Source organism: Mytilus edulis, chromosome 2 (genome assembly GCF_963676685.1).
Source record: "Mytilus edulis chromosome 2, xbMytEdul2.2, whole genome shotgun sequence".
In the NCBI taxonomy this organism is placed as follows: Eukaryota; Metazoa; Mollusca; class Bivalvia; order Mytilida; family Mytilidae; genus Mytilus; species Mytilus edulis.
In genome coordinates, this window is record NC_092345.1 from 43,333,151 (window position 1) to 43,350,339 (window position 17,189).

The window sequence follows — 17,189 nt, forward strand, 5'->3', positions numbered from 1 at the left end:
CATTAACCACATTTCACTTTATTTTTTATTTAAGGGCCTTAACAAGGTCCTATAGTTGCTAATTTCTGTATCATTTGGTCTCTTGTGGAGAGTTGTCTAATTGGCAATCATACCACATTTTCGTTTTATATATATATATTTTGACCTGAATTCAAAAGTCACGTCATATATAAAGTCAGTTGTTTTTGGACCCGAGGTTTATCTTTACATACATATTTGACTGTAACTTGATTGGTACTTGGGTTTGAGAGAACATGATCTATTTATAAATTTCAATTGGCTTTCAACAAACTTTCTAACTGTGGGTACTCTTAGATAGGTATTTTGCGTCTTTTGTATATATGTTACTTGTGTTTTTGCGCTTTGTGCCTACATGATGAGTCAAAACTTTTCAACTGTATTAATGTGCTGTAGAAGAGAAGAGAGGTTGAGCGCTCACAAACATTTTGTTAATTCTGTATGCGTCTGTCGCAAGTTAGGGCTAGGCTCCTGGAGTCGGTTTCACAAAAAATCTTACGATTAAGATTTATCGTAAGTATACTGAATTATTCATGACTAGCAATCGATCTTAATCGTAAGTGTTTTTGTGACACCGACTCCTGCAATTCCGTGGTGATCGTTAATTGTCGTTTGTCATATTTGCTTTTCGTATATTTTTTTCTCTCTCGTAAATCAGGTTAATATTAGATTTCTCGTTTGAAATGGTTAACATTGATTTCCATCAAATCAAAACACTTTTTTGCTTAGCACACAGTATAAATACTGTATGATTAGTGTTCTATGTTAATAGCTGTATGGTAAACTGTAGTTGCTTACGTCCACGTCATTTTGAATATGGTAAATAGTTGTCACATTGCCAATAACATCCCTTCGTCGCATATCTATGTAAGAGTAATTATAAGTTTTAACTTTGTAATTGATTGCTTTGCAAAAAATGCAAAATTACGTTCAAGTGTTAAATTATTATAATTGCGCTAAATACCTTCATGTGACAAATGAAAATGACGGAAATCAGCTAATAGTGACGAAGTTTATGTTTTGATTCAATTATAATACATAGATATATGACTTTAGCTTTTCGTCGCAGATTGCTTTCATCGATGAAAATTATACTTCGTCACATAGATGCACTGTTTTGACACTTGTCAATAGGACATTTTAGCGCAATTATAATACACGTGTTCGTTCTTAGAATGTTTTAAAAAAGCATATCAATTAAAACCATTTCTGGACGAAGATGTTGTCGAACTTAATATATATTTTGCATAAAAAAACGTTTGAACGTGCTGTGTGCCTTTTCCCAAAATCGGATTTCTTTAATTTTTTTGGGCATAAAAACGTTAAGGTCAATCATAGGTAAATGACCAGTACACAGAATAGGTTTTGCTCCCCAACTTTAAAATCTTGAATCCGCACATGACGGACATCAATAATCTACGTCTATATTGAGCTCATACATCTCTGATAAAGGTTCGGCTATCTGTAAGGTAAAAAAAGGGATCAAATGTTCAGTTATAATGTTGGATTCTGGTGTATTGTCTTAAATTCATTGTAGGTGATCGTTGTCATTCAGTGCTTTAGGTATTGTAATACATTTATATATATATATATGTTTCTCTGTCTTGAGTGCTGTATTCCTGTAGCGTAATGTTGTCATTTTATTCGTATTTTTAACATTGCAATCTACATATGAGCTTTGACTAGCCATACAACAAGGTTCAAACCCACCCATGTTTCTTAAAATGTCTTATATCAAGTCAGAAGTTTGTTATTAAACAGTCCGTTTCTGTTTATGTTGGCGGTTATTTTATTTTATTTTTATTTTTTTTTTGGCAGTTCAGTGTTTCTATCGGCTTTTGGTTTGTGACACAAGAACACCCTCCATTATTACGAGGTCATAACATCCTAATGTATAAGTGAGAGGCAAAACATTTATAATTATACTAATATCACAAATATTTCGTTGTGAATTTTGAAACATTTTTGCCCGATTATAAAAAAAAAAATAACAACAATAGAATAGGAACAGAATTACGCGGGATTTTGCCAACCTAATCCTTGTTATCTCTTCGTCAAATTATCGTTCTTGCTTTTATTCTTAGATGCAGAAATTAACGTGACATTTGTAAATGTAAAAAAAAGTTAAAGTCTTAATGATTAATAGCATAAACATCGTGTAATGATCGATGAGCGCAATGTTTCACAGCATTAAAATATTGAGTTGCAAAACATAACCAATCATTGGGAAAACAACTCAATTAACATGAAGTTTGCATTTATAATATTACGTCACGACAAGACCAGAACATGCAACGTAATTCCAGCATGACGTCATAAAATGGTATCCTGAATCATTGTTGATATGTCTGAATAAGATATGTAAAATGTTAATTTCAAGTTGTGTTTTCCTACTTAGGCAAAAATAAAATTAAAAAAATAATATAATACCACTTATATCTCTCTTATTTATTTTGCCTTTTTAGTTTCTGTATTTCAAATGGATGTATTTCTTTCACTTCCATATATTTATACATCTTATAGTAATGAGTGTATCATGTTTTAATCTTTCACATCAAAACATGATAATTCTCTATTTATTTATTTTTTTCAAATATCAAGTACAAATAAGTCATTAACAAATGTTTATCACTGAATTAAGCCTCTAATTTATCCCACTCATGATATCTTATTATCACGTATACAGACCAAAAAACCTCCCCCACACTGTCAAACATCAGCTGCACTAACAAATCTCTCCCACGACGTCCAAACATTTGTAACATCATGATCATGATTGTAATTATTTGGACGTAAACTCATCGCGATAGGTCCTTAAATTTATCTTTGTTTACACCTTTAATGTATTAAAAGTCTATACAGAAAAAGAACTGTCAGTAAGGTTTATTCTCATTTAGTTTCTTAGTGATGATACTGGCGAAATCAAACGAAAAAGGATAAATTATTTCATATATAAATATTTTGAAACCATTTTTCAGAAGAAAACATTGATTTTTAGTATCATAATTATCATCCACATAGTCTGTGTCTGAGATTCTGATTGGTTGCTTTGGGAAGCAGTTAATTCCTGAAAATTATAAAAGATCAATGCCAGAGTTGTGATTCTTTGAGACTTCAACAAATAGTGAACTAACTGCCGTACGAAATGCAAAATATGAATATAAACTTTTCAATTTATGTGGTATTTTTAACAACATTATTATGTATAAATAGTAGTGCTGCAACTCAAACTACGGACTCAAAATTATTGGCTATTTGTGAGTACGTTTGTAAGTAAGTATATATATATTTTTTTGGTTGTTTTAAAGTGTCAAAATAATTACTTTCAATGAAATGTTCCATTAATTGTTTCGGATTCTGTTAATTTCTTTTTTTAATATTCTACTCAGTGCTAACTGTATATATTTTTTCAAGCATACTGACACCATTCAGGTAAGCCTCTTTTTGATTTTATGTGCAAACTCTCTCTGCATGTGTTTCGTTGTAAATATTATATTTATTTATGAAACCTCATAACAAAATAAAATTAGTAAGTTAACATGCATTAACAGCATAATTAAAAAAAATGGTAATGACATTTAATTTTCCAATTTTTCATTACAATGTTAACATTTCTTACTTAGTTTTGCTTACTTCCATGATTGTCATTTTTCTCATTTTCAAGTAGACATATCTCACTTCAAACATGACTTTTATTAGTTTCATAAGTTTAAACCTAGATAACTTCGGACACAAAGTGTTGAGTTACAGGTATATTTTTTTCGTTTTTGAACTCAAAAGTCTTAAAAATAGTTTCATCATTTAAAAATCTTATAGGCTCGTCTTTGTCCAGTATAAAAATAAATATATGTGGTATGAATGCCAATGAGACCACTACTCCCCAGATTGAAATTGACTAGGATACAATCAGTTATAGGATTTATATATATAATATTAAAACAAAGGATATGGGGTATCCATTGATTCATGACACAAATTCAGTACACGCACAGCAAAAAGCATGTACAATAACAAAGGAACAGCACTTGTTTTGCTGTTCTCCATTATGATGTCACAGTATTTGTACGCATAAGCTTAAAATGTTTTCTGACTCATTCTATATACTGATAATTTAGATATATCCTCTATAACACGCACACTTTGACCTGTAAAGATTGGATAAGCAACGAAATTAGTATTTGTTATGTGTTTTCGTTGTGTTTTCGTTGTTTTTTTGTACATATGCATTGGTGTTGTTTGCTTGCTATCCCACGTGTCGTTCTTACTGAATGTGAATTCTTACGTTTTATAACTGAACATGCTTGGTATTGCTTCTCCTAGGTTGTTTCCCTCCGCAAAGTATTTAGTATTACTTCGGAATATGCAAAAATTATTAATATGTATTGTCAAAATTGTCAAGTAACGACTTGGTAACAGTCTTTGCTGTTCCTGGACTCTCCATCGCTTTTGGTACCATCCTTGAAGTACTCACTGCTTCAGTGTGTGGTATAATTCAATAAAACGTTAAGACAATTTTCAGTCTATGCATTTAGCAAACTTGTTAAAGATATCTTCCTGATTATTCGTGAAGTATTTGCCACTGTACGCACAGCGATCAATTAGTTTAACTAGTTTGAACCCGCCCTCCTCATACTTCTCGTCACGAGGAAACTATTCAATTTATTTCAAAAAGCACGTAGTAAATATTTAAGTCTGATATAATACATTGTACCAATCCGTCGATATTATAGCTGATAAACTATCGACTACAATAGACAAAGATGGCTAGCTGTAATTCCGGGATCACCTTACGCCCGAGAACACAGTTATTTCGTAGGTCATTATTTAGGGGGAAAATCTAATTAAAAAAAATCTCAACTGTGATATATAAAAAAAGACTTTTTACAGAGTAGTGTACTTCTCTTGGGATAAATTATACTATCGGCTCTAACTAAAATATTGATAATTGTATGTTACTAATGTTGGAGCTCCAGAAATACTAATTTTTGACCTTTTCAAACTGGACCAAATCATTCACTTCTTAGCCTATAGAATTATGCTCCAAATTGTTTTTACATGTTATTTCATCCCCTGACTTAGGTATTGTATTCATAAAATATAAAAAAAATAAACTTGGAAGGTGTATGAAAAACAATTGCAAATTCTACACTGTCCACAATATGGACTCCATTTCATAGGACGATAGATGTGTCCCCGGACCTCATGATGCGCATAAAAATAACCTGATGGGGCAGTCCAAATTTCTACATCATCCTTCGCCCCATTCAAGAACTATAATGTGAATGAAATTAGTAGCATTTAACGCTAAAGTTCTATAAATATTGATATGTGAGTTGAAAATAAAATGAAACATCTTGGTTATAGGAATACATCTCATCTTCCAAAAGGTAACATATTTACATATAATATTCATGTATATATAGAACCATTCACTCCTATTTAGATATTTCTTTAAATGAAACTTTTATACTTTTTATTGTTTTTATGCTCCAGCTTAAAATTGCTACAATTATATTTCTGACTAACCTAACACAAAAAGTTTAGTACTTCTACAGTAAACTTGCTGTTTTTCTTATCCCTGAACGAACCCCAAGTTAAAAGGAAAAGTAACAGACATGAAATCGACATTGCACGAAATATGGTTTTGTTACTATATTTGGTAGATAAGTACAACAGGAAGTGTTCTAGTTGCAGTATGCATTTCATTAGTAGTCATTTCCTCATGTTTAGGTGTCATTCTTAGGAATTTTGTGTCCTTTGATTTCTGCTAATTCTAATTACTGTATTTCTACAGTAGACTGATATTAGATTTAAAGTTAGTCGTGCTGTATGCGCACTTGGTTATGGTTAAAAAAAATAATCGTTTATCTTTTTGTTTGAGGTTGGGTATGGTGGAAGTTGTCTCATTGCGAAATTCCACGAATATCTCATAAGTAGTGAATACCACATCCCCAATGTCACATTTAAAAGCTCAACATTTTCAAGGTTATAATTTGAAACAACAAAGTTCTTTACATATATCCTCAGACAATCTGTATGGTACTGGTTTCAGTGGCATTATACGTGTTTACGGTATTAAAACACTACATCTATTGTGAAATACTCATTTATTTTAATGTTCCCATTACCGGTTAACCATTTCACACTTTATATTATAACAAAGTCTGAAAATTACCTATTAGCTCAACATTTTAAAAGCAAAACATATTGATTGTTAATTTTAATTATATTGCATGGCATTTTGACCTTAAATAATTGGAAACAAAGATTCTATCGGTTAAATTATTTGATTTTTCGCTCTTTTTGACAACTTAAAAGTAACCTTTTCAAAGCGGCTTATTAATATAGTTTCTTTCTGTGACATGAGACGTATACCTTATCCATGTGTTCGACTCATCTTATATTCTTATCAAGCATTTGTAATGACCCTTTTCTTACCCGTTTTCCCCTTAAGATCGTTTAAACAGTTGTTCTCTCTCTTAATACAAGTCAGTATATATAAATATATATATATTACAATATTGGCTCTGTTATTCTCTATCTTCAATAAAAGGCAAATACATTTGGTTCTGTTTATTAGGAACCAACTTCAAGGGTGTTTTTTTTTTTCAAAATCAGATTTTTTTTACAAATCAATTTAGTTTTTTAATGCTATCAATCAAATTATTTTTTTTTCAAAATTTAACACTATAACGTATGGGGGGAATCTGCATTCAGAATAATTTGTTTTGTCATCTGCTTGACCAGAATATTTTTTTCCGTCAAATTGGGAATCAGAATATTTTTTAGAAAAAAGAATACCCCGCTTTCCCCCTACCCCCTTGAAGTTAAATGGTAGTTCCCTTACACTCTACTCAAATATGGCAGACATAAATCAACCACAACCACTGAATTATCGGCTGCTGGCTTGGGACAGGCACATAAAGAATTTGGGTGAAACATGTTACTGAACGCCCACTACTATAGCCCTACCCCAACTTGGGACAGTGGCATAACAGCATAACATAAAATCAGTCGAAAAAGGCCGAAAAGAAAAACAACGAAAAGAAACCAGTCATGGCAGGGTTCTAATATTGAATAAGACTTATAATTTTTTTATTATCAATTTTGCCAAGTTTCATGTAATAACTGATGAAAAGTCAAAATTTTGAAATCGCTGTCGGATGTCCATAACATTAGAAATCAGCAAGATTACCATGACGTAGCAAAATGTCCCATCACTACTTATAAATCAGGATTATATTGTGTTTCCCAATGTGTCATGCATGAAACATACTATATTAGTTATTGCATTGTATAGTAAATGATAATTAAGTCTGGATCATCAATTAAAAATCGCAAAAGCAAGCCTCATCTTTATCCGACACATAATTCAGTAATGAAGTAATTTATTGTCTGTCTGCAGCTGCTATTCACAAATTAAAACATTAGATTCTAAGATAACCAATTATGTGGCAACGCACATTTGTCATAAATAGCAAATTTCTGTTAATGGCATTAATCTTTATTGAAAGATATTCAAGAAAAGTGTAAACTAGACTATGTGTATCCTACATGTACGCCCATGTAACCGCTAGTTGTATGATATTTTGTTTTTAATGGGATTAAGATTATATTACAATGTTGGCTGCTGTACCCAAGTGTTTCGCGTTTTTACCTATTATGTATGTCTGTTTGTTTGTTTTGCTCACATATTGATGTCAATACAATGGAAAATGCGACTGGCATACAAGTAAGAGGTTATGCTAGCTTTAAAACCAGAATGAGTCCACCTAAGTTCGTAAGAAAGTTTAAACTTGAACATCTGAAAGCCAATGATGTAAAACAAAATCAAGAAAATGTAAGGAGCTATGATAACACTTAGTTAAGACACGTAGTCAGCATTTCATTGATAGGGTCATAATTATAATTATTTACAGAACTTTGAATTTTTCGAAACACAAAGGAGTGTCTACCCCAAAAATAGAGTACCTTTGCTGTATTTAACAAAACCTTACAGAACTTCGTGCCTTCCTGGTATCTGTGATGAGGTTGTTTTCCAAAACCGACATACAAAACAAAATATTAGTCTAAGCATTGGTCAACCACTTGAAGGAGTTGGAATCATATCTTCTTTCGTAAGCAATGACTAGATACTAAGCTGGTTAAATGTGTAGTACTGCAACTCGTCTGTATAATCGTGATACCGTTAATGTATTTAAACAAATATTACAATACTTCTTGCCTTTTTGTTTAAGATGTTCAGAACAATTTCAGGAGTTTTTATTTTCAAAATTTTGCCTCCAATATATTGTGCCTGTTTAAAATTATTTCAGGAAGTTGTGTCTGACTTTTGGACTGAAAGACTATTATAACGTTTATTATGTCCCGCCGTTTATAGAAGAACGCACACTTGTTCCAGTGTGTGGGTTCACCCGACTGTCCGTTTGTCCGTCCTGCGTCAAATTTAATGTATTTGTCAAGATAGTTTAGCATGAAGGTTTGGTCACATCAAATTAGAATTAAGTAAACATGTTTATTATGTTGTAAAGTATTACTGCTTAATTGCGGTTCTGACTCCAATTTCGCGGACACTTTTTAGTGCTTCATGGACGCAGATTCTTGTATTAAAGATTATTCATAGTAGAAATTTAATTTTATAAGAAAATAACGTATATGAGGGATTCAATTTGACATAACAAATATAATTTATATAAATCTGAAGAAAAAAAAACCTTCTAACAAACGTAATTATGAAATGAATAAGAGATAAGTATTTCCAAGTTTTGAAAGAATATATAAATTCCCTTTTTAAAACCGTAACTATGCAATTGAAGTCTTAAAAATGCTTTAAAATGGGCTTCAATACACATTTGATTTTGAAACCTCAAAATTAAATTTACCACTCGTTTATTATTCCAGTAAACTGAAAAATTCATATTTACTCTTTCCATTCACACATTAATGCGAATATCATTAATAATCAGTGTAATGGTCGTGTTTATAGACCGAATAAAACATTAATTCACGAATGCGCGTTGTGCCTGAGTTAATTTTCCTTGTAGTTCGGCCTCGAATTGAATATTTGTCGATATTTTGATATTTGAAAAAGTATTTTTTTTTATTACATTGATATTGAAACTTTTAAAAGAAATATAGTAGAAAATGAAAGGAACGGTATATTTTTTTATGCTTTTTCAATTCGTGTTGATGCAATATCATCGACAATGTCTTGACAACAAACAATGATGGATATTTTATAAAGACAAATAAATATTGCTTGAATCCACCTATAAACGAATGACTATTTTTCAAAAAAACTCAAAAAATCTTTCTAATATCATAAATTTCTGAATATCACGCCTAAAGGTAACTAATGGATGCATTTTTAAATTCCAGTAGTTGTACTTCTCTTTTTAACTAGCATTCACAAATAAATTGTTTATATATTGTTACCATACTGAAATTGCATAATATTTTATCTATTATACCGTAAATATTTGTTCCTATAGTTTTAAGACAAATACATGAGATTTTTATTTAACCCTAAACATCGTGACTTGATTAAGGGTTGACAAAAACAATGTATTCATACATAGTCCGAGATACTGATAGCTTAATAGAACGTTATAAGCTTTCGACAAATCACTAATAAACAGAATAATATACTTGTATATATAATTTAAAGGATTACTGTCAAATTTTGATGCAAGAGTAGAATCAATCACTTAGCATGTCTGATATATTTAAATGTTCCTATTTATAGTCACATAAAGCTAAAACCGTTACATTTTCGATGTAAACATAAAACGAAAAAAGACAAACATGCTCTTTCAGCTTATATTGGAAAAATCTAAGTTATAACATCCACTTAGCATTTGACGTCACCATCCGTTCTAAACTTTTTTGAAACACATTGGCAACACTCCTCAGTCTTTGGTTTTCTGTGTATTTTTTTTTAATTGTTTGTCTTTTTGTTTTTTGGTGTTTTGTGGATTTTTTTTTAGTCATGATGTTTGTCAGTTAATCTTCGAATTTCTATTTCTAACAAAGCTTCTTAAATCAATTTGTGAACTGAACCTTATTCTAAACAAAGTTTACAAAATTTACAAAATTTAAATTATTTATCCAACCAAATTTTCTATTGTAGCTCCAGCTAAAAGCTAAAAATACAAATCATAACATTTCAAGTTGTAAAGAATATCCTAATTTTTAATAATGATATCTGAACGATTGTGTAAAATTTTCAGAATCTTCTCGTTATGTCTTCATTTTTATTGTGTCGTTGCATTTCTGTTTCATTGACATATATCCTACAGCACCTTTCACTCATATGGTATTGATTTACTTTTATATGTTTTTTTTTCAGTAATGGAAACGGCTGTCCTGCAGAGTGCCCTCAAAGATATTTAGGACCTTGGTCAAAACGAAGTATAAATCCTTACAAAAAAAATTATAAGCGACCATTTCATCCATATAGTTCAGATTTACGGGGCATCTCGTAAGTATACTCATTTTATTTGCTTTCATACTTTTACATGAATAATGCGTATCACATGTTTGATCGGATGTTTGACCTATGAATTCGGGAAACACCTATCAAGACATTTTAGAAATCAAGTTATATATATTCTAAAGTTTTTTTTTTTTATATATATATATACATCATTTGGTCTCTGATGGAGAGTTGTCTCATTGACAATCATATGACATCTTCTTATTTTAATATTTATCAAATTTTACAAGAAGCCTAATAAAGATTGAAAAGTTTTGATTATACACTTGGTATAAATGGAAGAATATGGATATTTATCGATGAACTTTATAAGCAATTTATAAAAGAATGCTTAACCTCGTGACTGATTCCTTCTACCTCATATCGAGGGAGGTGCTGCAACATTTATGATATAGCAAAGAACAAATGTCGTGGATTTTAGCAACTACAGGTCACCGTATGGCTTTCATCAATGAACAAGAATCACACTTGCGATATAATAGTGTTACACATCCTAGACTACACAGCTACTTTTTGGATGTGTACTTTTTAGTACTATATTTTCACAGTACTGAATATGTAGTACCTCCATTATTTATAGTACTTTGAAGGTACAAGAAATATATAATACTGTTTTCAAATGGAGTGGACAGGTGCAAATAGTTGTACTAAATAATAAAAGTGTGAAACAACTTGAAGTACAAATAAAGTACTATGAAAATTACGCATATGAAATAGTACTACAAGTATTTAAATTTGCAAAAAGTGCTGAAATTGTAGTTTTCAATTTATCGTCTTTTTATCGAAAGATCTGAAACAGAATTTATTTTTGTATACCATATATTGTGAATATTGTAATGCCATTAAACCATCAAATCATTCAGGCTAGCTAGCGCTGTTGTGAATTTCATTTACAGTCACACACTTGAGAAACTACATCTAGAATGCTACAGTTTGAAACGTCCTATTTATAATATTGTACAGCTTGATGTGTTTAACAAAACATTAAAAAGATAAATAATTGCTGCTTTTTCTATATAAAAATTAGGAGATTGATTTGTGTGTGTTTTAACTCCACTCTCAGCTCTACTGGCTAATTTGTGGCGGCAAAATATGGAGTTGCGGTATGATTGCAAATGAGACAACTATATATACCAGAGTTCAAACGAGAAGATACAAGCAACTACAGGTCTCTGTACGGTCTTCAGCAAAGAGACTCATTATCCGTATTTGTAATACAAACTAAATGAAGTGAATATAGTTCATACGTATGAATAATTATAAAGGATAATAGAATTTTAATCAGAGACTTAACTGTAACGAAGCATACTTGCAGTGTGATAAATTCTACGGTAAATTGTCATGATGTTAACAAACTTAGTTGATTTGTTTATCAGCACGTCTTTGACCTTTCCTGTATGCTTCACAATCAACTATCTTTACAATCAAGACTTTATGCATGACTTTTAGTACTTTAAATGAATTAAATCCAGTAATAGTATATACTCCTTTGCAATTATTGAACGGAAGTTTTCCTTTGAATGTAATTTAGAAGAAAAAAACGTTAAGCCAAAAGAAAGAGAATCTATACTATTAAACGAGAAGACCTCATTTTGGGTGTCGCTTCTCTTCTTTCCACAATAAATTAATCAACACGCCTCTGTGTCCTATAGGTACAGTGCATAGTCGCATTTGTCATCCATTCATATGATTATTCAGATTGAGTTATTTTGGGAGAAAAACGAGAAAAAAGGCTTCCGGATATTGTCCCGTCATTGGACGAAATTTTAAGTCAGATTAGACTTCCGGTTTGCGTTTTTCTGTATACTTTGAACATACATATACAAAGAATAAAGTGTATTTTCAGAATTCTATCTGCTATCATTTTCAAGTTTACTATCTACGGCGGTCACAGAGTTTATATACTCACGTGTGTATACTATACCAATGACCACCATGAATCGATTAGTAAACTTAGAATTGAAAGTAAATACACTATATTTATATAGTTACTGTAATGAATGTTCATAATATACAGATAAGCGCTAAAAATATTCATGTGAACTTTTGATACCTTTTCTAAAATTCTCCAGTCATTAAATCTTTTACAAAATTCATTGATTACAAAAAAAAAGAAGATGTGGTATGATTGCCATGTTGAGACAACTCTAGATAAGCGCTATAAATATTCATGATGTGAACTTTTGATACATTTTCTAAAATTCTCCAGTCATTAAATCTTTTACAAAAAAAAGAAGATGTGGTATGATTGCCATGTTGAGACAACTCTCCACAAGAGATCAATATGACACAGAAATTAACAACTATAGGTCACCGTACGACCTTCAAAAACGAGCAAAGCCCATACCCCATACTCAGCTTTAAAAGGACCCCCGAAACTGACAACAAACGACAACCCCTGAATTACAGGCTCCTTACTTAAATGTTCATAACATACTAAATGTATGTTCATATTGAAATTGATAGAAAACCAAAAATTGGGAATTTTGGAAATAATGACCTATGACTTATGATACTTTTGCTGAAATTCTCCAGTCATTCAATATTTTACAAAATTCTTCAACAACACTTTACATACTTTAAACTACGCTCTGAATGACCGCGATTTCGTGGGTGTGTTCTAGTCTTTCTAAAAGTTATAATGGTGTGATAAATTGCTTTCATTCATTTCCATTTCAAAAATCATAACACTTGTCTTAAAATTTACCTACATAATGACTTATATTACTATACTTATCACTGGGTATGTACTTACATGAGCAACTTGTCAGGCGACACATGTGGGGAAGGATCTCTTTCTCCTTCCGGGGCACCTGAGATCACCACCGGTTTTTAGTTGGGTTCGTGGCGCTCAGTCTTTGGTTTTCTATGCTGTGTTTTGTGTACTATTGTTCGTCTTTAAGTCTTTTTCTCTTATATTGCCATAGCGTTGTCGGGTTTTTTTTTCGACTTCCGAGTTTCAGTCCCTTTGGAATAGTTCGCCTCTCTTATACTTTTTCTCGTTTTAAATATGAACTTATAAAATCTCAGCCATGTTCTCAATGTATATGTTTTATCAGAGTTCTTGTAAGAATTAAATTGTGAACACCGCTCCCCAATTTCCGTTCAATGAAACGACAGTGATGTGTTTCAATTTTTTTGTTCAAGTTTTCCTCGTGAACCAGAGAACAGCTTTTTAAAAGTGAAATTTGGAGCTACTTACAAACCTAATATTTTTTTTTGCATCTCTTGTTATCTCAGCGCGAGGTTTGGCTAGCCACAAAACCATGTTCAACCCACAATGTTTTCTTAAAATGTGTTGTACCAAGTCAGGAAAATGGCAGGTGTATCTAATAGTTCGTTTCTGTATGTGTTGCAATGTCGTTTGTTTTTGTTGCACTTCAGTGTTTCGTTTTTTTCCTCTTATAGTTGATGTGTTTCCCTCGGTTTTAGTTTGTAACCCGGATTTTTTTCTCTCAAACGATTTATGACTTTTATGACTTTTTTCAAAAAACGGGTAATCATCTTCCTACACAGCTTATTGGTTTTCAGAATTATTTTTAACACCAAATGATAGTGTTTACTTTGTATCTTTTTTTCTAATTCAATGCTTTTGGGAGTTTTTACTGAACGAGCATGGAATTCAAGAATAATTGTTTTTAAATCTGCTCATGGATATATTTCTCTTTTAAGGTTTGACGATTACGGTTGGTTTATGAAACTGTTGGGCCGGAACAATATTTAAGAGTAAGTACTTTCTGGATATCTTTTTTAAACAAATTGTTTATGAAATGATAAAGATACATTCTACAAAGTACACGGAACGTATTATTATAAATTTAAGTTTGATTTATAAATGAGCAACTAAAGCATAACATTTGTATTCATGTGTCACTTAAAGATTAATTAAATATAAGAATATGTGGTATGAGTGCCAATGAGACAACTCTCCATCCAAGTTACAATCTGTAAAAGTACAACATTATGTATACATGTAGGCCAAATTATTGCCTTCAACACGGAGTCTTGGCTCACACCGGACAGTAAGTTGAATTTTTAAGTCAAGACTTAGCTTTAAAATGTACCAAAGCATACAATGCTAAAACATATAATACATTTTAAAAAAAAATCCTGATAGGTATTTATATGATTATGAATATTAAGCTAAGCGTGTGTACAATTTTTAGTTTCAAAACAGAAAAGCTGAAATCGCTTCAACCATGCATGCCAGAGCAGAAACGTGACTATCAGAACATATGTTAATGCAATGGACATAAGCTATTGCATTATTTTTATAAAAAAAATAGATAAATATATAAATATTTGGTTATTACAAATTATTGATTGCCTGATTACTTTGTCTGAAATGCTCAGGACAATTTATTAATTAATGTAACACGCGTGTGTCTAAGACAACGAAGAAGAGACACAACATGTCAACGAGTTAATTTTATGTCAAACTCAGAGTTAATCAATGCCTTATCACACTTGGAAAATCCGATTCCTATTATATTAGTTAAGTATTGATAGAAAATTAATGAGCTTCTAAAATTGTAATACTATGTTCCAAATTGAAACGACGTAATATCCCAATCAACGAAAGTCATGAGGATTAGCCAATAATCACGTTTGGTATTGATACTCCCATTATACTTTTATTTTATTTCCAAGAAGGTTAATGAGCTTTTAAAATAGTAATGCTAATTTGCTTATGTATACCTTTGTTACAACTAGTATATAATAAAAGTACATAAATGAATGGATATCGAATTATGATTGATTGTGGGTTTCTTTAATTCCAGATGCGGAATCAAGTTGAATCCTGTATACAATAGAAATAAGAACAATGGAATCTCAAAAAACATGTATACAGATATATACCTGAGAAAATACTTCCAAAGGATAAAGCAAATATTTAAATATTACAGAAACTTGACAATTTCATTCAGTTTATTATACTCCCACACTGGCTTAGAACTGCAAATATAGTGATCATTGTGAAAGTACTTTATCCATACGTTAACTTGTCTCTTTGCACTTTTGTTTGTAGACATCCAATTTGTTTTTCGATGCTTATTGTGATTTCCCAATAGCAAAACTCCTACCCTACCAAATCTATAAGAGGTGGTGGGATATTATGTATAGGCTTCTTCTTATTGATTAGTAACTCTCTCCTTTAACCGAAATCTGACAGGATTTGAATGAAACTTGCACCGAATCTGTAGAACTTATCTGTTGTTTACTTCCTATTTTATTGCCTGATTTGAATGAGTTTTAGAATTTCCATAGCCGCCTTATCTTTTCGAATGGGATTGAGAGTGAGGGTATGAATATGAGGATTTACTCAAAGCCTGTTTTTGTTTTTGTTTATTTTAGTTTGATTTATTAGAAATTATGCTTACAGCGGGTCTGTAAAGTGATTATTTATGATATATGTATTATACACATATTTTTGAGTGTGTAATATTTATTTAAATGTGAAAATTTGTTTGTTTTTCATGAAATTAAAAATAATGTTTTCATTGTGAAAATACATCAATTTTTTGTCTTATCATTTTTCCAATCTTTATTTTTCCATTCAATACAACCGCCTTGGTAGTTTTGTGGTAGCGTGTTCGCACTCGAGTGCGACATGTCGTTGGAACGAACCCCTGCCGTGTGAAACAAAAGACTAAAATTAGTATTTGCTGATTCTCCACTAAGCACGCAGCATTGGGTAGTACGAAAGAACAAAGACTGGTAGACTTGCAGTCCTTCCTGCAGACTGCTACCTTTCAAACTAGCAAGCACAAAATTGTTTCAGCGTGTCGATCAAGTACAATACATAGTTCATATTCACATTGCACCAAGATGTTCTCGTCCTGAATATGCATTTAATTTGCTTCTGAACGTTTAACAGACATCCATTTATCCATTTCATATTTTTTGACTTGGGAAATGTTTTTTGATAATATATGTACATGTGTGCATTTACCTTAAGACTAAACTCGCGTTAAATGTGAGAATATATACACTAAAAAATCAAACGAGGTAACCTAATGTTGAAGGCTTTATACATACTGTATTTGTAGATATTGTTTAACAGTTGTATGCAAAATATTTTGCTTGACTGAAAACATTTTTACCTCCACTTACGCGTTGGTATAAACCACACGTACAAATTACATCACCACTTAAAAATTTTTTTTCGAGGTGACACATTTAGTACTTTGCCGAGTTTTCACTATTGTTTCTGCTCACTTTATGTTTTGTTTTTCATATATTAAGCTACCTTTTCATAAATAAATTTTTAAATATATACTTTTTTTTCAAATCCCATATTTCAAGTAATCAGAAAATATGTGGCTAACTGAAATAGATACCGTACAACATTACTTTTTTTTCTTACTAACTTACTGCCCTGGACGCCATTGATAATGTTTCAACCTACATCAGTTAATGTATCAATGCAAGAGGAAACATGTTTAAATCCAATGTTGATCTATATATACCATCACCTATGATATAAACAAAATACAAAAAAACGCATACAGACATGTAGTGTTAATGCACTTTTTTTATGTAAGCAATTAATTTCAAAATTGTATGAAATTGAATCAGAATATGGTTGTATTTGTTATTCAAATTAGAAACTAAGTTCAAAATTAGTATGTCGTAATCATTCAAAATTTAGGGTATTACATGGTTCATGTAGATG

At 31.2% G+C, this 17,189-nt stretch overlaps 1 long non-coding RNA gene across 2 annotated transcripts; it reads left to right on the forward strand.

The window, feature by feature from the left end:
* The first annotated feature begins 2,962 nt into the window (after nucleotides 1-2,962).
* On the forward strand, nucleotides 2,963-16,240 carry LOC139512185 (uncharacterized). 2 transcript variants are annotated; one of them, XR_011662187.1, is made up of 5 exons: nucleotides 2,963-3,291; nucleotides 3,433-3,450; nucleotides 10,367-10,498; nucleotides 14,186-14,239; nucleotides 15,295-16,240. It is a non-coding gene; the product is annotated as an uncharacterized lncRNA (long non-coding RNA). The 2 variants fall into 2 exon arrangements; XR_011662188.1 differs by lacking the exon at nucleotides 3,433-3,450 and having other exon boundaries at nucleotides 2,964-3,291.
* The last annotated feature ends 949 nt before the right edge of the window (nucleotides 16,241-17,189 follow it).